Below are 24,329 nucleotides of genomic sequence, written 5' to 3' on the forward strand. Positions count from 1 at the left end.
ATGGAAGCTTACAGGTCATAAATCTGGCTAGTTGAGGTGGTAGCCAAATGCAGTTTTATAGGACAGGTATGGAAATTTCCCTCAAATTCAGAGTGTAAGACATCGTGTAATTTTCATGGCTATTAGGAAGTATGAGTTGGTTGAATCAAATGACTCTAAGTATAAACTACTAGACACAATTTAAAAGAAGTGGGGGAAGGGTTCATGTACCATTTGTGGAAAAGTAATTGATTTCATAGCGGAAACAAAGGACTTCAAAAATGATATTTGAAGGATTTTTGTCTGCAGACTTCCTTCTTAAATAGTGGTACACCCTTAAAGACACAACTGGGTCAATCATTAGTATAGGCATTTATGGCTCTCTTTTTGCTTGTGATTTTATTTTGATCATTTATCTTTCTCACTTTGAAAAGCAACAATATACGTCTTGCTGAGAACATCCTTAGCCTAGGTCTATAGCATTAATCCCATTAAACATGAAATATTCAACAATTATACTTTGTTTACATAGGACATCCTTTGGGCTATATATTAATTTAGTTTGTCAAAAGGAAAACATAGCAAGGCATAGTAATTAGTAATTGAACATTGATATTGGTCCTCTTTTTCTGATTGAAGTTTTTATCTTCTAAAGGAAGAAGAGAAAAGACATTGTATGGGGGTGCAGTGGGAGGGGGACAAGGAAGTCCAATGAAGAAAAAGCAAGGAGAGGTCATCTTGATGAATGGAATGGAAAGAGGGAGGCACCAAGTCTCCACAATTGTGTTTAATTCCTATGCAGATTAGGGACAAGAAAAGGACAAGAAAAGGACAAGAAAATTTTCCTCTTATATTGTAATTTTCTCCGAGCCTTTATATTTAGGTCAAAGCAGATGGTAATAAGGTGGGATAAAACCACAAATAGGGGATCATACTGATCTGCATTTTATAACCTGTAGCACCCAACAGGCAAACTTACATGGTTTTGCGAACTGTCAATGACTCTATGGGACTAAGAATCTTTTTGAGGGAACAGCTGAATTTGCATTGTTCATTGGAAGAGTTGTGCCCCCTCGCTGAGCTCTTGCTGTGCTCCAGGGACTGTGCTAGTAAGATCCCCTGGAGAACAGGACCTGCACTGACTCTGCCCATTAGCTGAAGTCTGAACCAAAGAGCAAGTGCTCTCTATTTGAAATTAAAATGAGCGTGTTTATTCATGTATTTTGTCTGTGTTACTATAGTTACCGAGGCAGCAACACTTTTAACACCTGGATGAAGCATTTGAGTGGTCTAACAGTAACTATTACCACACAGTGTATGTGGAAACATGGGGATTTGTAATGGACACTTTCATGTGTTCTCTCCCCCCCACCCCCCAGTCTCCATTGACTCATGTGGAAGATAAAGAATAGGACTGACTCTCTTCAACTGATAGACATATAGACAGCCAAGAACTGGGCCTGCCAATTGCTAAACTCTGCATTTGATAGATGCTGAATCTGAGCTTCAGAGAGGAACGACGAGCTATTTGTGCTTGAATACATTACCAAAGGGAAAAGGTGGACTGTTCACCCCAGAGTCCATAACTTTTACCATTATGTTTCAGTGGTTGCTTGATCGTTGAAGCATTAATCAATGGGGGGTAAGGAATAACCACCATCATTTCTCTGTTTGTAGTTTTCCAGGAAATCTGGTCATGTTTGACTCTTTTTTGGCAGCATATATAACAATTGTGCAGGAAAAGAATGAAGAAGACTAAAGATAATACTAAAATTCACCCACACGCTGACTACCCAGAAATAATCAATTGTGTGCACATTTTTGTAGTCATTACTTAATACAATGCATTATGTTTCCTGCCTATTCCTAGTTCCTTAAGCCCTACTCATGGGGAGCTGTTTTCTACTTTCTTCCTCAGAACATTAGAGTAGGATGATACCTTTGAGACTATTTAGTCAACAGCTTCAATAGAATTGAATACGACAAAGGCATGGCTAAAGAAAATGTATCTGGAGACCACAGCAAAAATTTTATGGAAGGGAAACAGTTAACAATGTACTTTTTTTGTAAGTAATTCTTTGCTTCATTGTTTGAGTCCCAATAGACAGCCTGTTCTGGGCCTGCTATTTGGTGGCTTGTATGAACCAATGAACAGAAACTGTACAACTTACATACATACTGTGAAAATACAAATGTAATTCACTAGTCTAAGTCTATTATCCTCATCTTCAGTCACATCACCATCACCACCACCACCATCGCCACCACCACCACCACCACCACCACCTCCACCACCACCATCATCATCATCATCATCATCCTCATCATCAGTGAAATGTTACTGCATGCATCTCATGGGCATTTGCACTTCAATAGGGCAAAAAGGGGGAAAGGGCCAAAGTACTGGATCCAAAGAGATCTATCTATATTTCTGTGGTATGAATGTGTGTGTGTGTGTGTGTGGGCTTATGGCAGACTAAAAGGAGGGAAAGATGTATGATGTTGCCCCTTGTGAGGATGGTGACAATTATACTGATAGAGAAGATGAAAATTAGTGGTACATATTAAGTCTAGACAGTCTTTCTCTAGAGTTTGTTGACAGCAATTTACATATTTTTTGGACTCTAATTACAGGTTGAAGTGAGTCACTGGGCACTGTCGGTTGTTTTCATACACAGAGCAGCATTTATCACAGAGGTGGCTTTGGTTTCTCACTTATTTGAGACAAGGCCTTCCTGTTTAGCCTAGGATGCTCCCTTGCTTGTGGAGCTCCTTTGGTTTTAGCTTCTGAATATTGGGGTGATAAACGTACACTACTCTAGCCAGCTTGATAATAATTCCTTTAAAATATATATATTAATGATATACAAGCCTAGGGCATTAGTAAATAACCCTTACAGAACACTTACAGTCTTCCATCTGTTTGTATATGCTCTTTACATATATTTCCATATTTAATCCTCAGCTCCAAGCGATCAGGCTACTGTGGTCACTTCTGTTTCATAGAATGTACCATTTAAGTTTGATAAGCAAGAGATAGAAAGGATCCAGTTTTTTAAACAGTGTAGTATATTTTAATTTTAATATACAATTCTTTTTTGTTTTTAATTAATTAGTTAATTAATTAACATATCATATGCTGCCTCCACCCCCCTCAAAGAATCCCCTCTCTATCCCTCCCTTTCTTCTCTGACAGGGTGGGTGCCCCACTAGGTATCCCTCAACCCTGGTTTATCAAGTCTCTGCAGGATTAGATACATCATCTCTCAGAGAGGCCAGAAAAGGCAGCTCTGATGGGGAATGAATACCACAGTTAGGCAACAGCTTTAAGGACAGTCCCCTCTTCAGTTGTTAGGGGGCCTACATGGAGACTGAGCTGTACATCTGCTATATATGCACTGGCGGACCTCGGTCCAGCCCATGTATGCTCTTTGCTTGCTGGCTCAGTATTCTGAGAATTCCCAGAGGTCTGTGTTAGTTGACTCTGTTGGTCTTCCTGTGGAGTTTCCTATCCTCTGCAGTGCCCTTCAACTCTTCCATAAGAGTCCCCAACCTCTGCCAGTGTTTGGCTGTGGTTATCTGTGTCTGCTTCAGTCAGCTGTTGGGTAGAGCATCTCAGAGAACAGTTATGCTAGACTTCTGTTGGCAAGCATAACAGAGTATCATTAATGTCAGGGATTAGTGTTTGTCCATGAGTTGGGTCTCAAGTTGAGCTGGTTATGGTTGGCCTTTCCCTCAGTCTCTGATCCATCTTTGTCCCTGCATTTCTTGTAGACAGGACAAATTGTGGGTCAAAGTTCTGTGGGTGAGTTGGTGTCCTTATCCCTCCACTAGGGGTCCTGCCTGGCTATAGGACATGGACTCTTCAGGTTTGATGTCCCCATTTCTAGGCATTTCAGTTAAGGTCACCTACATTGACTCCTGGGAGCTCCCAACCCCCATCCCAAGACATTTCATACTAATCAAAGGCAAAACCCACCAAGATGGTGTCTGATGATGTCTCAATTCTGAACCAAGAATTCAGGTTTTTAACGTTGGCTGTCTCATTCCCGAGTCTGCTCCTTCAAGTGCATTGCTGCGCTAAATTCTAGAAGCTCTGCTGTGGCCAGAAAGACATTTGGGAACATGTAATTAACCATTTTTATTTCACAGGTCAGGGTATAATTTCCAGAGAAGTCTAAAACTTGCCTATCATATAATCATTTTGTGCAGTTTCAGATATGACAGTGTACTTTGTGTACATAGGTGAATTAATTGGAGACAGTTTATTGTGACATTTGCCTGCAGGTAGCATACATTACTATTATTGATGTCATTCATAAATCAGTCTTGAAAGGCTAAAAACTAGAATGGTATATACATGCTTTCAAGTTTTCTTCCCTAATGCAAGGCAATAGAGTAACTGTGGACAGAATCATCATTCTTTCTTGGTCTGGATAAGTGACAGTTTCCTTGGAGAAATACATAGCCTCAGTTCATTGATTGTTCAAGTTTTTACAGATGAGGAATGATAACAAAAAGAAAAATGGAGTTGTGGCTCCACCCCAGGGGGATTAACGAAAGATGCAGGAAATTGAACAGGCTGTCTTATTTCTTCTGCTGCTCTGTCAGGACAATGCCCTCTGTCTCTTGCCAGTCTAGAAAGAAAATCTGCCCACACTATTTCTAGGGGAGAGATCCTCCATTTCTCCTTTTCACCACTAATGAAGCAATAAGGGAGACAAGAAGGGCATACCTGGCTCCATTTCTTCCTTCTAAGTAGAAAATGCCTTCAGGATAACGGGGGCACGCACATCAAAAAGTATTGAGCTAAGCTGAAATGCCATATTTCAGAGAGAGTTCAACAGGGCAATTTATCACAATTGACCCCATCAGAGAAGGACCAATCATCCATGGTGGACCTGGGGTTATGAAATGCCCTCACATTTGGTCATAAAATTTATCATGTCAGGTGCTGTATAGTCAACAGTCCTCTCTTGAAGTATGGTGGTGCTGCTGGGATATTTATCTTTGTTGGATTGACATATTAGCCCTGCATTTCCTCTTATTCCACACCCATCCTCCTGTGCAATCTTTTATAACTCATCAGGGCAGACCACTTGGAAGAGCAACTAGTGGAGCTGATAAAGAACAACGGGGGAACAAAAGCTTCTTTGTGTGAGCATCCAATGGGAGTGTTTTACAGAAAGGCTGAAGAATTGATTGAGTGGCTTTTACTTTTTTCCAAGTCAATATTTGGAAAAAGAACACATATTAGAAGGAGAATTAAGTTCTTGGCAACTCGACACCAATGGAGACACATAGATTTGTTTTCTTTTCTGGTTTCATGGAAAACAGACAAAGGGGTCAGGCAGAGCTCCCTCATCTCTGTTTCTTTAGGCGTGAGGGTAAAGTGACAAAGATTTTCACCTAATAAATACGTAACTATTTATGTGGAAGAAACTTGGAAATTTACGTCTGAGTTTTTCCCTCAAAGTGAAGGTGGTTAAGAGGGGGGAAATCATATATTACCTCAAAGCATAGATTGTATTGGATCAAAGAATCAAGATGTATATTGGTTTGATTTCTGTCATCATGATTTGTACAGATGGATCTTGGGCACATTCTGAAATGCCTGAGAACCTGAGGTCTATGAAACTTCCAGACAAAGCAAAAAGTTGTTCTTCCTTGAAATTAGTGTGATGGATAAATAAAATCGTATGTTTCTCTTGGTATATAAATATGAACGGGATAATAAAAATGATTTATTTCTCTTTTTGTAAGGGCAGTAAAACAGGTGACTGAATTAGCATAAGAATTTGTGCTTATGAATATCCTAGTAAGAGCACCAGTGGAAGGGGAAGCCCTTGGTCCTGCCAAGACTGAACCCCCAGTGAACAAGATTGTTGGGGGGAGGGCTGTAATGGGAGAGGATGGGGAGGGGAACACCCATATAGAAGGGGAAGGGGAGGGGTTAGGGGGATGTTGGCCCAGAAACTGGGAAGGGGAATAACAATCGAAATGTAAATAAGAAATACTCAAGTTAATAAAGATGGAAAAAAAAGTACAAGCAAACATGCAACAACTTTGTTATCATTACTTGCACAATAAATAATGCTAATACCTTAAAAAAAGAATTTGTGCTTAAAATTCTAGATATTTAAGGTTCTGGTGATTAGTTGAACTCAAGCAAGTGCTTTAGATGTTCTGAGCTTTGGGCTTTTACATATTAAAATAATGAGAATAACTTACATATGTTTAATAAGATATTTGACAGTCTTTGAGAAAACCTAAAAGTATTCTATAAATTCTTATAAATTTATTCTTTATCTTATTACAGAAAACATTCATGCCACAAAGAACCTCATATTTGATCTGAGGTGATTTGATTATAAGAGAACTTCTTTTTGTATGCAATCACCCAAAATGGCTTATTGAGCAATTTCATTTATATGATATTAAGATATTTGGCATTTGTAAAAACAAGCATATATTCACGCACACACACAGAGAGACAGAGAGAGAGAGAGAGAGAGAGAGAGAGAGAGAGAGAGAGAGAGAGGAGAGAGAGGAGAGAGAGAGACAGAGACAGAGAGACAGAGACAGAGAGAGAAAGAGAGAGAGAGGGAGGAGAGAGACAGAGACAGAGAGAGAGAGAGGGAGGAGAGAGACAGAGACAGAGAGAGAGAGGGAGGAGAGAGAGAGACAGTCAGAGACAGAGAGAGAGAGAGAGGAGAGAGAGAGAGAGGAGAGAGAGAGAGAGCGCTAGCTTTTCTACTATGACAAAACATCAATTTATCCTCAGAGTCCTCAAAGAGAGGACATTGTGACCAATGTCTTTGTCATTATTTTAATAAACACAAGAACAAATTTCACTAGGTTGAAAATAAATGTTTATTTCCAAGCGTGTAAAATTATACTCTGTCTATATATTTGTAAAACTTTTGCACCTACAGTTCTGTGTACTTCAACATTTGCCTTTAAATTGCTATTGTCCCACCAACAAGAAGTTACTGTCACCTTCTATTTTCTAATAAAAATGGAACTATTTTATAGGACCAAGGAAAGGATTCTTCTTCTTTTATCAGAAGACCCTGGCCATAGTCAATAGATCCATTTGCATGAGCATTCATGTTATTTTTACTTGTCCTATACATTATATATCTGTTTCTTCTATATAATGGAATCTTTGAAGACAAGATTTATATCCCACTCAATTTTGTGTTTGCCATAAAGTAATTGAATAATATCTGATAAAATCCATCTGAATCAAAACATGTTGTCTTTAAAGTTTGAGAATACATTATATGTAAGCAAATCAAAATAGAAACTATTGTGTTTGGTTTGCTTTGATTTGAATTTTCTTCAGGAAATGACTTCTAGATAGAGACCTATTTTCATGAAAATTTATAGCTGAATACAGTAGCCTGGGAATTGTGTTCTTGTAGGGAAATTGCTAGTCTGAACATAGTTCAAAACTCTTGAAGCTAGTTGAACTTAGCAGTGGAACTGAGAGCATGTTTACCTCTCTCCTTTCCTTTCTTCTCAACCCATTTTAACATTAGCAGAACAAAGACTAGAATAGGAGAGAAATATAATAAAGACGTGAATCAACTTCTTCACTTTACAGAGGAGGAAACTGAGTTTGTAGTTTTTAATCTACAATCTTGTCAAAACACGAGCTATCAGCTCCTGGTATTGAATTTGGATTCCACACTTAATATGGAGTACTTTCTCCAACTCTGTACGGCCTTTCTTGGTTCCTCTCCTTTCCTTTTTCTTGTGTCTGTGTTCTTGTGTGGGAGTGCACATGCATGGTGGTGGGTACGTGAGAGCATTTGGAAACCAGAGATCAACATCAGGTATGTTTCTCACTTGTGTTCTATTTTATTTTTGAGACAAGGTTTTGCACTGAACCTTGGGGTTGCTGATTCAGCTCGACTGGCGCATCAGTATGCCCCAGGGATCCATTTGTCTCTGGCAGGGGATTGTAGGCACTGGCTGCTACTCCCAGATTTTTGTATGAGTTCTGGGAATTTGAAATCACCTCTTTATATTTCTGTGACAAGTGCTTTACCGACTTAGCCATTTCTTCATTCTGGTTCCTTCATTTTCTTTACATTTCTTTAAATGGTAAATTTTGGCACAAACTCTGGAGAGGAGTTCTAATAAATGCTTATTTTCTTGTACAGGACTTGGACGCAGCTCTGGCTTCTCAAGGGTAGGTGACTTTCACAAGTCCCAAAGCTATGGCTTAACTAACTTGCTTTCTTCCACAAGTGTGAGTTTTCTTAGAGGACTTTTTGGGGTGGGGTGGGGAGAAGACTTCTAATTTTCACTTCCTAACCAACATATACTGAAAAGAATGATTAAGATAAAATGTGGGACATATTTTGTAGTTTTAAAACCCTCTGTCCTCAGCCAAGCAGATATTCATATCTCTTCCTATATGGAGTTAAAAGCTCCGAGTTAGGTCATACATTTGTTGTAAAGAAAATTTGTGATTTACCTCACTAGGCAGAAACCATAAGCTAAGGCTGAAAATAATTTACCGTTGTTATTTATTTATTCCCTTTTACTGATTTTACTCTGTGACTTCACCTAAACCACTCTACAGAAATGGCTCACTAATGTCTGCTAGAGAGACCGACATTGGAAAAAAATCAATGGTTACTTTTCAGCCAGGCTTATTTTTTCTCCTTGATTTCTTTCTTTCTTTCCCATTCCCTCCTTCCTTCCCTCCCTCCTTTCTTCCCTCTTTCCCTTCCTTCCTTCCTCGCTTCTTCCCATCTTTAAAATACTACAAGTATCTCTCAGTAACCAGCCATCATCTTGACTTCATATCTGGATAAAGTCTTATTCCTTATAAATTCCTTATTAGATTTGTTCTCCAGTCTGACAGATTCCTCCTTTTCTCCATGACACAATTGACATTCATTTTCCTTCTGTTAGTATTGTTTTTTAAGGGCTATGGCTTTCATAATCAAAGAAGTTGGTCCTTCAAGAATTCGTGTTTCCTGACATGTAGATCAATGGAGCAGAATTGAAGATTCAGGCATAAATCCATGTAGCCACAGCCACCTGATTTTTGATACTCATGACAAACGAAGACAGCTTCTTTAACAAGTGGTACCAGGAAAACTGGATATCCACTTGTACAAGACTAGTACTAGATCCTTGTCTTCAACCTGGCACAAAAATCAACTCCAAATGAATCAGAGAGTTTAATGACAGACCCAAAACTCTGAAATTGGGAGAGGAAAAAAAAATAGAGTAAATATTTTAAGACAGAAGCACGGCTGAGCACTTTCTTAATAAGTCACCTGTCTTTCATAAAATCAGTCCAATGATCAGCATATGATACCTCATGAAATTAAAAAGCTTCTGTGCCACAGGAAATTCTGAATCAAGTGAAGAGACAGACAACTTGCTTTTAGGCAGGAGAAGCTGGACAGACAATGTGTCACGTCACACAGACCTTTCAAATGTATTCTTTATGCAGGAAATCACTCATTTCAACCAGAATTATGACACAGATGGGGGAGTGAGCCTACACAGAGCCCCTCCTGCATAAGACGCTCAGCATAACATCCTTGATAATGTTCTCTTTGTTACTACCAATAGTGCTAACAGGAGTCAATTCCTGTCTATTTCTGCACCATTGTGAATTTGAAACCCTTTCTCTTCTTAACAAGGAGGCTGAATTCTGCCCTGACATTTCCCTTCACAGTTCCTCCAGGGCCCTTCATGCTAACTATACTCCTTCGGCGTGCTACTGACGTTTTCTGGGATATCTATTGTCTGGTCCATAGGAATGATCTTTCACTCTCATGGTGGATTTAGAAAGACAGCATGTCCCAGTCCTTGTTTTTCTTGGAGGCTGCTTGCTGTCCTTCCTTTTGAAGATATCCCTGCTTTCTTTGGCTCTAGAAAGCTTCACATTCCTGCTTTGTCTCCATCATCTGTGTGAAGCATTTTCTACCGTTTTATTCATTCTAATTTTTTTCCAAAGTGAGATTTTCCTTTTTGACTTCTTTAAGGTACACATAGACACACACACAGACATACATGCACAGACACACAGACACACACAGACAGATACATACCCACAGACACATACAGATACACACAGATACACACACAGACAGACAGTTACACACACACACACACACACACACACACACACACACACACACACACACACGTTCAGATCCCAGAACTCATTTCAGGCTGCTCATAATCACCTATAACTCTAGCTCTAGGGGATCTGATACCTCTGGCCTCTGTGGACCCCACTCTCACATACTCCCCACTGTATACATAATTCAAAATAAAAATCTAGTCCTGAAAAAAAGAATGTATGAGGATATTTTTCGATTCAGGAGTCGACACATGCCCCTTTCTCTTCTCATTTCCATTGCTTGCTATTGCTCACATGACACAATCCAGCATCCGAGTTCCTCTTTTGTAAGTGACTGACAGGGGAACTGCAGGAAAGACTCTCCATGCATGCACTGCTAAGATTTGTTTGTGCCGAATTAACTTGCAATGGCAATGCCATTCGAATGGCTGGATTGAGAAGAATATTGACTTAGTCGCCCCTGGTGTTTGTGAATTCTTGCCTTCCTACAGAAAAGAAACATAAAGGAAAACAGTCCTAATGTCATATATTCCTGCTACAAGACTCACCGTCTCACCAGTGAGACAAAACTACATTTTGGAATGACTGACTTTTACTGTTTCCCCTGCTCTACAAAATCTGCTGCCTAAATAACAAGATGGAAGGCTGATGTTTAGGGTGCTAATCCACTGTCTTCTCAGATTGTATCTGCAAATAAACAGCGTAAAGAGACTCAATTTGGATACATCAACTATCCGGACATCTTTCTTACTTTCCCCCCTTGTCTCTCACTCTTCTTCATTCAACCATCACTATAAACTTTTTCCTAAATATTTCAAAGCCATTCACACTACCATTCTACTGCCTACGTTTGGACACTACTATTTCTCTTACCTTGCTCTTAACAGTCTCTCATTTATTTTGTAGTCTCAGGTCTTGCTCCTTTCGTAGCTCTAGGGTTGAGAAGAAGTGAACTTTTTAGGAACAGTTAGAAATGTAATAAATCTGTCAAGAGTGCTAAGCCTCAATCTCCTGCTTTGTGACACCGCGAGAAAGCAACAACCCTCATAATAAAATGCAGGTAGAACATACAAAGAAAAAGTACAGACATGTCCAAATGTCAGCTCGTAATGACACCTCCATTACATCATCCCGTGGAGAAGGGGCAACGGTCACATCCAAGTTATCAGTGTGTCCAATAAAAATGTAAGAGTGTTATTTGCAGGTTTGCCCTGCTCTCCCAAAGGAGCTCTCTCTAACCTTCAAACCATGCTCTAGTTTCCATTCCACACACATCAATGCTCTCCCTGTGCCTCAGGATTAGGTCTAAATCATTTACTTTGGCTTATAAAGAGTTTGATCCTCTTTTGCCTCTGTCCTCACAAATACTTTATGCTCTACCTTTGCTCAACACTACTCGGAGTCTGATGATCACCTTTTGTCTACTTCTGCTTTCTGTCTACTATTCTTCCCTCACAATTTGATTGGCTAAAGCAGAGCTGTGTTGGCAAATGCTATTCAACTGCCTTTAGGAGGAAGCAGATTTTAGCAGATTTATAATAACGTACTATACGTATGTTCACTTTGACTAACACAGAGCTACTGGTGCAAAATCTATTGGGACTGGAAAGAAAGTGGGCCCTAGAGAAATGAGAGATCTCAGCCCTAGGTTAAGTCCTGAAACTTCATCAGGTCTGTCCCGGCCAGTCACCTTCCCTCAGGACTCCATTTGTGACCGTGTCTTTGTGCTTCCATTTCTGCTTGTTCCTCACTTCTTTGCACACTTCTGTAGTACTGTAATTTCTTGGGCATATCTTTGACACGACTAGTAAACTATATGCCTTATACACTTTGGTGTGTACCATTTACCATTATTTCCAACCTTTCAGAAAATTCAACACAGCTATTTACTGAGTAAATGAGTGAACAGTTAAAACTCAGTAATCATAAACACCATAATTACTTGCTGTACAGACTACTGTGTGTATACTACTTCATTTCATTTTTCTCTGAATTCATTGGTAATGTTCTCTAATCACTATTGTTTTATGTCGTAGAAAGACTGCCATGTAGAGTAGTTAGGTACTAGCCAGAAGTCCACAATCAGGTTGTGGGTGTGGCTTAGTGGTTGAGTGTTTGACTAATGGGTATAATATTCTGGGTCTAACTCTCCCATCACTAGAAAAATATTCCACAAAATGTCATGCAGTTCATGTGATTCATGTAACATTACTCTTATCCTCTACATATTTTATTTATTTTAAAATCAGCTTGATTAAAGTTGCATTTGTTGCCTTGTTAGCTTCTATGAGGAAGGTTCGAGATCCATGTCACTTTAGAAATATTGTCAAAGTATCCTCACTCACAAATACAGAATCAATGACAAGCAAAAAAAATAGGCCTAAAATACCACTGTATTATTAGCTAGTAATTTTAGTTCCCTGGATATAATCAGAAATATGGACAATAATTTTGGACCAAGATATTTTTATTTTCTAATAGTTTTAAAGTTAACTTTTGATTTAGAGAAATTTTAGATCACATTTTATTTAGAGCAGTTGATAATTCTTGCAAAGAACTGACAGAATTTTCATATAGGCTAGATTTATTTTTCTTTATTATGAACATTTTATATTATTGCTCTACATTTTTCCCAAAGGAAAAAACGTTAACACTTAATCAATGTGCAATGCTCATTCAGATTTCCATAGTTTTTATTTAACAGTATTTTAGTGCTCAAGATCCCATATCCAGAATACCATGCTTAGTTGCCATGGTTTTAGGCTTATCTGTACCATAAGTTTCTCAGGCTTTCCTTGATGGGGACCACATCAGTTTTGAAGCCCTCTGGTCCCATGTTTCTAAGAATGCCCCGGAGAAGGAAAACCACAGAGGTAAAGTACTGTTCTCATACACAGTATTGAAGATGCACTTATCAACATATTGTCTGTTTGTCATGTTGATGCCAGCTAGACAACATGATTGAGATGATGTTTATCAAATTTCTGTACTCTTATTTTCCCTCCAGGTCACCTTTTTGAAAATCAACCTTAAAAAAGATTACATCATTCTTCTTTCTCCAACTCCTCCCAAACTCCTGGCTTCTTCTTTGTTATTGTTACACACACACACACACACACACACACACACACACACACACACACACACACAGAGCTGTTGCGTACATTTAGTGTTACATGTACATGGCTTCAGCGTTCACATTTGGTATTGGATAATGAATTAGGGGCTTGTCCCTGGGGAAGGCTACTTCCCCCACTCAATTGCCCATAGTTCTTTTTCTAGAGGTACTACCCTGTGAGTTTCCCCCCTTCTCTGTTAGCATGTCTACTGATATTGTCCTTGTTCATGTTATGTTTAGGTAGCCCTTCTGTTGAGTTAGCATAGATGATACTTCCCTGTCATTTCTAGAAGACAAAACTTCATGGGAGAGTCCTGGGTTCTCAGCTATTACATTATTATTATTTCTGCCCCTCCTTTGCAATGCTCCCTGAGCCCTGGTAGAGGGTTGCATTGCAGATGTATTCATTAAGGTTAGGCATCTCATGATTAGCTCTCAGAGGACATTTATGCTAGGCTCCTGTCTGCAAGTATAACAGAGTATTATTAATAGTGTCAGTGATTGGTGTTTGTCAATGGGATGAGTCTCAAGTTGGGCTGGTTATTGGTTAGTTATTGGTTAGCAATTTAGTCAGGACAAATTGTGGGTTGAAGTTTTGTGGGTGGGTTGGTGTCCTTATCCATCCACTGGGAGGTCCTGCCTGGTTATAGGAGGTGACTTCTTCAGGTTCTATGTACCCACTGTTAGGAATCTTGGCTAAGGTCACCAGCATTAATTCCTGGGAACCTTTTTCATCTGAGGTCTCTGGGGCTTCCTAGGGGTTCCCAACCCCTTTACCCCTCACAGCTGTTGATTTCCATTTGTTCTCCTAGCTCTCTGGCCTCTTCTGCTTTTCTCCAAACTTGATCCTGACAACCCTCTCCCCGCTACACACACACTTTAGAATGGTTGTATCAGTTTGCACTCCCACCTGCAATTGAGGAGTGTTCTCCTTTCTCTACATCCTTGCCAGCATGGGTTGTCACTTGAGTTTTTCATCTTAGCCATTCTGATTGGTGTAAGGTAGACTCCCAGGGTCATTTTGAGTTGCATTTCCCTGATGACTAAGGACTTTGAACATTTCTTTAAGTGGTTCTTGGCTATTCAAGACTCTCTACTGAAAATTCTCTTGTTAGCTCCATGGGTTATTTATTGGAGTCTAACTTTTTGAATTCTTTATATATTTTGCATATTAGCCCTCTGTTGGTTGTAGGGAAGGTGAAGACCTTTTCCCAATCTGTAGGTTGCTGTTTTGTCCTCTTGACAGTGTACTTTGACTTACAGAAACTTTTCATTTTCACGAAGTCCCACCTACTAATTGTTGGCCTTTGTCTTAGTCAGGGTTTCTATTCTTGCACAAACATCATGACCAAGGAGCAAGTTGGGGAGGAAAGGGTTTTTTCAGCTTACATGTCCACATTGCTGTTCATCACCAAAGGAAGTCAGGACTGGAACTCAAGCAAGTCAGGAAGTAGGAGCTGATGCAGAAGCCATGGAGGGATGTTTCTTACTGGCTTGCTCCCCTGGCTTGCTCAGCTTGCTCTCCTACAGAACCCAAGACTACCAACCCAGGGATGGTACCACCCACATTGGGTTGGGTCCTCCACTCTCGATCACTATTTGAGAAAATGCCTTACAGCTGGATCTCATGAAGGCATTTCCACAACTGAGGCTCCTTTTTCTCCATCTTGTGTCAAGTTGACAGACAAAACTAGCCAGTACAGTCTTAGAGTGTGAGACATTGATGTTCTGTTCAGAAATTTGTCTCTTGTACCATTCAAAACTATTTCATAGTATCTCTTCTATTAGACTTAGTAAATTCAGTTTTATGTTGAGGTCCTTGATCCCTTGGACTCCAGTTTCATGCAGGGTGATAAATATGGATCTATTTGCATTCTTCTACTGTAGACAACCCAATTCTAATGCAGAATTTCACTGGCCATTTAGTCTCTACTCTTAGATTTCTTTTCTATAACTTCATTTTCAAATGGAAAGAAACATGGTCCTAATTTTACTTATCCCTTGATTTATTTAGCTCTTCAACTCCCGTGTGTGTGTGTGTGTGTGTGTGTGTGTGTGTGTGTGTGTGTGTGTGTACTGGTTTCGGAATTATTTCCATGTTCATATACATCCTTTTGCCTTTGTCTTGTTTATTTCAGTCATTCTTAAAGTTATTTAGTTCAGAATCTTTTTTTTCATGTCCTTATTAATATGCATTAAGAATTCAAGGTCTTTATTTGTGTCTTTGCAGTGGATTTGATAACTCATTCCATTCATAACTGGAGAGTTTCACATTGTCTGAATGTTCCAGATATTATTCACTCAATTACTGAATGACAGTTTTCACTTTCAGATTTTAGTGATTATGAATTATCAGTGGGATTTAAAAAATAATCATGAATCTGTGGATATAAAAAACATTCAATGCTGCTCAAACTTGAATATACATTAACAATCTAAAATATAATATATATTAGATTTTTAATGGCATTGGGAAAGTAAACTATAGTTAGAAAATGAAGATTATATTTAGTTTGTCTTTAGTTGTATGAAGCATAAATACATATATATATATATATATATATTTATGGGACAAATATAAAACACTATTCATGGAGTTTATCTCCAGGGATCAAAAAGAATGGGTGATGATTATTCTATAAATAGTATTCCATTTTCTCTTCAATAAAGTATCAGTTTTATAATTAGGGAAAAAATAAACCCAAACAGTTTCTAAGTCATGAATTATGCTATACATTCTGATCATGGTTTCAAATTTATATATGCAGAGGAAATTTTGAAAATTTCCTCTTCTCTCCATTAACTCTCAGGACTGGTCCTTCCATATTCCAGACTCATTTTTTCTTCTGGCCCTCTAAAGACTCTTGGGGTTTTTAATACAACTTTGCTTTTCCATCACACCTTTTGCTCTAGCTCTTATTAAATCCATGACAAATGTTACCAACAATAGCTTTCCATTTACACTAATAGCAATAGAATATTTGGACCACAGGGCGATTAGGGTCTTCATGATTTACAACACATCCCACACTATGATTTTAGGCAAGACTACTCAAGTCCACACAATGCTGGATGCCATAGCACTCAATATATCACTGAAAAATTTTTTTGAAGTGGCAGGTAGCAAACAAGGACTATTATATCACTTATGTAAAAGAAAAAAAAGGAGAGAAAAACAATCAAAACGAATGCATGTAAACCTGCCAAAGTATTTTGGAAAATATAACTGCATGGTCAGCTTAGCTTTTTGTCCATCAAGGCAAAACTAGTCAAAAAACTCACTGTAAGTTTGCTGATGGACAGTTAATAGAATAAACAAAAATGTACCTTTTAGGGCATCGTACTTTTCTATTGCTTTAAGTAAGTTTGGTATAGCAAAACTATTTAGACAAATCTCATATCTCTTATCTTTTAACTTCATTATACTTTAGACAATCATGACAGCTTTAATTTTAAGAATTCTTTGCTATTAGTGGTAGTGACATTGTGATAAATATTTGCATTAGTTTCATCCTGTGCCACTAACCACACTGGAAGTTCTTCAGTTGATGAAAAGAGATGCAACCAGCTGGCTGTCAACACCTGGGATCTGTTCTCAGTAGATTTCATTTTGAAAGAAACACATTTGAAATAGAGAAGCTCATGGCAAGAGGATATAAAGTGCTTCCTGCCAATTTCTGATTCACTACTGGTTTCCTATAAAGCTTAACTCTTCTGCAAATGATGTTTGCAAGCCGCTGGAGGTTGGTCAAATTTTCAGAGATTGAAATTTGGGAAGGTGCACACCAATCCTGCCAGACTGTCCGCTCAAGCAGTCCATTTTCTAGGCAGGAACACTGACAGCTTTTTCTAAAGCTATGGAGAGAATGCTATTCTAGGGATCTGATGTTTGGCAGTGTGGTACTCAAAGAAAACACAGGATAACATGTCTATCCTTCTTCCTTATCCTTACCCTCTTTCTCTTCATTCTCATTTTTTCGGCTCCATGGGAAAAAAACTTACTTTGATTTTCATAACTCACAGTAGAACTTTTAGGAATAAATCACTTCCAATATTTTAGCATTCTCCAAAACCATGACATGTGATGTGATCTTAGTTTTTGAGAAAGTAAGAGCTCTGAGAAGAGCCTGATGGAGTCATTCTTAACCACTTTTGTTAATTTTTTCTATCACTTATAGTTGCTAGAGATGACCTTGGAATGACACAAGCAATTTCAATTCTGCTTAACATTTGAGTAATTTCATAACTAAGAGTTGAGTTCATGACACTGCTTTTGAGGGGAGACATCTAGTTACTGTCTAGAGTGCAGATCTTAATTTGTGAGAGTAAAAGGAAAAAATTACAGTAAGGAGACTGCTTTGTAGAAAAGCTCCTCAGTCCTAGACACATGCTTCCTTTCATTGTACATTTGGTTGATGCTTAGAAGTTTAGAGGCGAGATTCCTCAACCAACCAGCGACCTAGGTGATTTCCAGTTTCCACCTGTGCTGGGAGCAGAGCCTCTGCTCCGGATCCACACCCACACAGCCCACACCCCAGTTGCAACTTGACTCCCCATGTATTTTGACACATCCAGGATCACAGTTGAGATACCCAAATGCCACCCCAATATTCAGCATACTGGGACCCCTGCTATCCCTGGATACAGATTCACTGCCCAGGCAGAGACCCCATTTCCATTATGAATATCAAGGTTAAAATACTCAATGAAATTCTTGCAAACCGAATCAAAAAACACATCAAAACGATCATCCACCACGATCAAGTAGGCTTCATCCCAGGAATGCAGAAATGCAGAAATGGTTCAATTAATGGAAATCCATCAATATAATCCACTGTATAAACAAACTCAAAGGAAAAAATATGATCATCCCACTAAATGCTAAAAAAGCCTTTAACAAAATACAACACCCCTTCATGCTAAACATTTTGGAATTCAGGAATTCAAGGTTCATAAATAAATATAATAAAAGCAATATACAGAAAACCAACAGCCAACATCAAACTAAATGGAGAAAACTCAAAGCAATCCCATTAAAATCAGAGAGATAAGACAAGGCTGCTCACTCTCTCCCTACCTATTCAATATAGTACTTGACGTTCTAGCCAGAACAATTAGACAACCAAAGGAGATCAAATAAATACAAATTGGGAGGGAGGAAGTCAAGATATCACTATTTGCAGATGATTTGATGGTATACATGAATTCTACCAGAAAGCGCCTATAGCTGATAAACAATTTCAGCAAAGTGGCTGGATATAAAATTAACTCTATCAGTAGTCTTCCTCTACTTAAAGGATAAAAGGACTGAGAAAGTTTTAGGGAAACAACGACATTCAGAATAGTCACAAATAACATAAAATATCTTGGTATGACTCTAAACAAGCAAATGAAAGATCCGTATGACAAGAACTTCAAATCCCTGATGAACGAAATCTTCTGCATGTAGAAGAATGTATATTGATCTATTCTTATCTCCTGTATGAAGCTCAAGTCCAAGTGGATCAAGGACCTCCACATAAAACCAGTATGCTGTATCTAATAGAAGAGAAAGTGGGGGAAAAGTCTTGAATACTTGGGCACAGAGGAAACCTTCCTGAACAGAACACCAATGACTTATGCTTTAAGATCAACAACTAAAAAATGGTACCTCATAAAATTGCAAAGCTTCTATAAGGCAAAGGACACCGTCAATAGGATAAAATGGCAATCCACAGGTTGGGAAAAGATCTTTACTCATCCTACATCCAATAGAGGACTAATACCCAAAATATACAAACAACTCAAGAAATTAGACTACAGAGAACCAAACAACCCTATAAAAATGGGATACACAGCTAAACAGAATTCTTAACTGAGGAATCTTACCTGGCTGAGAAGCACTGAAGGAAATGTTCGACATCCTGATATTCCACCTCACACCATTCAAAATGGTTTAGATAAAAACAGAGGTGACAGCAGATGCTGGTGAGGATGTGGAGAAAGAGGAACACTCTTCCACTGCTGGTGGGATTGCAAGCTGGTACAACCACTCTGGAAATCAGTCTGGCGGTCCCTGGACATAGTTCTACCTGAGGACCCAGCTTCACCACTCGTGGGCATACACCCAAAAGATGTTCCAACATATAACAAGGACACGTGCTCCACTATGTTCATAGCAGCCTTATTTATAGTAGCCAGGAACTGGAAATGACCGAGGTGTCCCTTAACAGAGGAATGGATATGGAAAATGTGGTATATTTGCACAATGCTATATTACTTAGCTATTAAAAACAATTATTTCATGAAATTCACAGGCAGATGGATGGAACTAGAAAACAACATCATGAGTGAGGTAACACAGTCACAAAAGAACACACCTGGTATGTACTCACTGCTAAGTGGATGTTACGAAAAAGGCTCAGAATATCCATGATACAACTTACAGATCATATGAAGAAAAAGGAAGGCCAAAGTGTGGGTGCTTCAGTCCTACTTAGAAGGGGGAACAAAATAATCACGAGAGGTTGAGGGTGGGAGGGACTTGGGACAAAGAGAGGAGGGGGAGTGGAAAAAAGGAGGGCATGATTAGGGTTGAGAAGAGATGGGGGAGATGTACAGAGGGTCAGTAAATTCAACAAAGGTGTGTAGCAATGGGGATGGGGAACTGGAGGTAGGCACCAGAAAGTCCCAGATGCCAGAAAAGCAAGAGGTTCCCAGGACCCAATGGGGATGACATTAGCTAGAATACACAACAAAGGGGAGAGAGAACCTGTAGAGACCATATCCAGAGGTTAGTCACAGCCCCTCTGTTGAGGGATGGAGCCACTCACCCTTCACAAAATTGTAACCCAGAATTGCTCCTGTCTAAAGGAAATACAGGGACAAAGAGTGGAACAGAGACTGAAGGAAAGGCCATCCAGGGACTGCCCCACCTGGGGATCCGTCCCATCTGCAGCCACCAAACCCAACTTGCTGATGCCAAGAAGAGCTTGCTGACTGGGGCCTGATATGGATGTCTCCTGAGAGGCTCTGTCAGAGCCTTACTGATACAGATCAGACTGAACATGGACAGGATCCCCAATGGAGGCATTTGGAGAAGGACTGAAGGAGCTGAAAGGGTTTGAGACCCCATAGGAAGAACAATATCAACCAATCAGATTCCTCAGATCTCACGGGGACTAAACCACCAACGAAACAACACACATGGAGGGAACCATGACTCCAGCTCCATGTATAGCAGGGGATGGCCTTGTCTGACATCAATGAGAGGGGAAGCCCTGGGTTCTGTGAAGGCTTGATGCTCCAGCATAGGCAAATGCTAGGGCAGTGAGGCAGATGTGAGTGAGTGGGTGGGGGAGCAACCCTGTGGAGGCAGGGGAAGGGGAGGTGGAATGGGGGTTTTCGGAGGGAAAACCAGGAAAGGGAATAACATTTGAAATGTAAATAAATAAAATATCCAATTAAAAAACCACCAGAATTTTAGAGGCAAGGACTAATGCCACACTGGCTGTTCATTATTATGTATGCTATGGTGCTGTACTTGAAATAAATGAGTGGTGTATTACCCTTCAGATACATTTTATTAGCATCAGATTAGTAGACAAAGATCGTGTCAGTTTGTTTTTTTGTCAGTTTGACCCACAACAAAGACACTTGGGAAAGGGGAACCTAAATTGACTGTTCACCTTTATCGCATAGGCCTATGAGCATCTTTGACATTTTTAAAAAGTGCTAATTGATGGAAGAGTGCTTATCTTACTTTGAGAAGTTCCATCCCCAAGTAGGTGTTTCAGAGTTGTGAAAGAAAGTTAGCTGAAGGTGGACCTGGAGTGTCTTAGTTAGGGTTTTACTGCTGTGAGCAGACACTGTGACCAAGACAAGTCTTATAAAGAACAACACTTAATCCGGACTGGCTTACAGGTTCAGAGGCTTGGCAGAGTCCAGGCAGGCATGGTGCAGGCAGAGCTGAGAGCTCTACATCGTCATCTGAAGGCTGCTCATGGAAGACTGACTTCCAGGCAGCTAGGGTGAGGGTCTTAAAGCCCACACCCACAGTGACACACCTACTCCAAGATGGCCACAGCTTCTAATAGTGCCACCCCCTGGGCCAAGCATATCCAAACCATCACACGGAGCAAACCAATGCACAGCGTTCCTCTGTGGTCTCTGCCTCAGTTCCTGCTTTCAGGTTCCTACCTTGGGTGTCTGCCTTTGATGATTGACTGTGATATGGAAGTATGAGACAGGTAAATCCTTTCCTCCTCCAACTTGCATTGGTGAACATTTTATCACATCAATAAAGAAGCAAACTAGAATTGACATGATTCTGCAGTATTAATAAGTAGAAGCCAATATTCAAAGATATGCAAGTCTGGACATATTTTGGACACATCCAGTTATCTTATAATTTGTATGTGATATATATATATATATATATATAATGTATATATATGTGATATTTTTGTATGTATGTAATATATATCAATAATTTGTATTGATATATTTGACAACTATCTTGATTTTTCTCTAAACAGTAAACTTTATCATTATTTCAGCTGTGCCTTTACTGAAATTTTAATGGCTCTGCTTTCTAACAGTTAAATTAGGGGGCCACTGTTTAGATCTTTTATAATGTTCAATACTGGAGTCATAATAGCATAAAGGTGAGGTCCTAATTTGTTTGTTGTATTAATTTGTTTTTTTGTGTTCACTGATGCCTTCATTAATTTCCTGTTATGTAAATTTAAACAGAGAAACATAAAGGATAATATTTAAAAACATGATTCGGGAACGCCAAGGAGCAGAGTCAGAAAGAAGGCAGATAAGTGTCTGAAGTGGCTTTGGGTGTCCTCTGAGCGTTCCTGTCTCTCACCTCTTACCTTCCTTTGGTTCCCACCATGTAGATGTACCAGGTAAAGCCCTATCATGGAGGCAGCACACCTCTGTGTGTAGAGTTTCCAACCTGCATGTACCGGCCACCCAATGTGCACAGGAAGACCACCAGCCCCGCGACCGACGCGGGGCCAAGTGCAGGAAACATTTGCGCCATCTTTGCGAGCCCTTGAATCTCGGCAGGATGATATTTTAAAGCGCTTGTATGAGTTGAAGGCAGCAGTCGATGGCCTTTCAAAGATGATTCACACCCCAGACTTGGACTTAACCAACATCCTGCAAGCTGACAAGCCCACGACATTAACCACAAATGCATTGGACTTGTATTGTGTGCTTGGAAAGGATTATGGGGCGCTGAAAGACATCGTGATCAAAGCAAACCCAGCCTCCCCACCCCTGTCCCTATTTGTACTGCACAGGCTGCTCTGTGAATGCTACAGGGTTCTGTCCACAACACACACATATTCGTCTGTTAAGAATGTACCTGAGAATCTTCTCAAGTGCTTCGGGGAGCAGGCTGGAAAACAGTCCCGCAACTGCTATCAGCTGGGCTTCGCTCTGATTTGGAAGAATGTGCCCAAGACATAGGTGAAGTTCACTGTAGAAACAATGTGCCCCATCGAAGGAGAGGGGAACATCGCACGTTTCTCTATCAGGCCAGAAGCATAGCGCTGGCCACCTAACCCTCATTGATAGTTGGGTGGATATCACCATGTTTCAGCTGTGAGAAGGGAGCGGTAAGGAAAAGGCAGCTGTTTTCCATTCTATGAATTCCGCTTTGGGGAAAAGCCCGTGGCCGGTTGGGAATGAGCTCTCTGTGGCAGATGTGGTGCTCTGGTGCATGCTCCAGCAGACTGGCGGTAGCAGTGAGGCAGTGCCCAGCAATGTGTAGTGGTGGCTTAAGTCCTGTGAGAGTCTGGCCCCCTTCAGCACCACCCTCCAGCTCCTTAAGTGAATTCGAGCAGCTTGTCTTGCAGGGTTCAACATAATGGTATGGCTTCCGGTCTGTGTTAGAAAGGGACTTGTCCAATTGTCAGGCATCAATCAAAGCACCGTATGATCTATGGAAAAAGAACCCCGCCCCACCAAAAAACCCCCAAAAACATAATTCAGTTTTAGTTAATTACAGCTTCTTAAAAATATCTTCTATTTACTCTTTGACACTTTCATACAGATATACAATGTATCTTGGTCATACCCATTCCCAACATCTGCTTCAAGTTCTTGCAGACCTGGGTCAACATGTGCTCTTCCAACCTTCACCCAATCCTGCTTTTGGCAACTCTCTGAATCCAAAAGGTATTGCCTGCTGGAAAGTTGACTTTATCTTGTTGGCTTCATTTTGTGTAGGTTTCATGCAGGTGAACATAGCTTCAGTGAGTTCTTCTGTACAATGTCCAGGTTATGCATGTTATCTCTAATCAGGAGACATAGAACTCATTGCCCCTCTGACTTCTACAGTCTTTCTACCCAGTCGTCTTTTATATTCCTCTGGGGTGATGATCTAGATGTTTCATTTAGGTCTGAATACTCTACAATCACTCATTCTCAGTATTTTGACAACTACTACCTGTTACAAAGAAGCTTCCCTGGCCAAGGTTGAGAACAGCACTAGTTGATAGGCATAAACAGAAACATTTAGAAGCCAATTTGACTATATGTCCTCTTGAGATACGGAATTTTGATCAAGTTTATGGTATTAAGCATGACTTGCCTGGAGCAGGTTTCCACTATAGTAAGGAAGTGTTTACCTTTATAACCTTCATACTTGCAGGTAGCATTGTACCCATATAAAGGCCCACTTCTGGGTAAAACCATTGACAACTATGAAAGCTAACTAGTGGTGGGGGAGGTTTTCAGGTCATTTTGGTTGACAGAAAACAAACAAAACAAAACAAAACAAAACAACAACAACAACCTGCACCTCTAATCTTTAAATGGTTAGCCATTTTTAACTGAGCATGTCCCAGGAAGACAGAATTAGGTTACTTCTAATGTCATGTCCCAACATAGATGTCATTTCATGAAGTTTTATAGTTTTGTAGAACCACCACCACAACAAAGCATACATCAAGGAAGTTTAAAATATATTGGTGGGTATGTTAGCAATGTGGTTACATTAAGATGGGGGAAAGCTTTTCTATAGGCCCCAGATGGTGTTTGGTGACATTCTTAGCTTTGGGGTTAGGGGAAGTTAGTAGTCTGCTAAGTTATAGATTCCAAAAGATTTTTCACTAT

The 24,329-nt window shown here is 39.8% G+C and overlaps 1 pseudogene; it reads left to right on the top strand.

Annotated features, from left to right (window-relative positions):
- The first annotated feature begins 22,096 nt into the window (after positions 1-22,096).
- Aimp2-ps1 (aminoacyl tRNA synthetase complex-interacting multifunctional protein 2, pseudogene 1) lies at positions 22,097-23,046 on the top strand (annotated as a pseudogene).
- The last annotated feature ends 1,283 nt before the right edge of the window (positions 23,047-24,329 follow it).

This window comes from Rattus norvegicus, chromosome 6 (genome assembly GCF_021556685.1).
Source record: "Rattus norvegicus strain SHRSP/BbbUtx chromosome 6, alternate assembly SHRSP_T2T, whole genome shotgun sequence".
Lineage (NCBI taxonomy): Eukaryota > Metazoa > Chordata > Mammalia > Rodentia > Muridae > Rattus > Rattus norvegicus.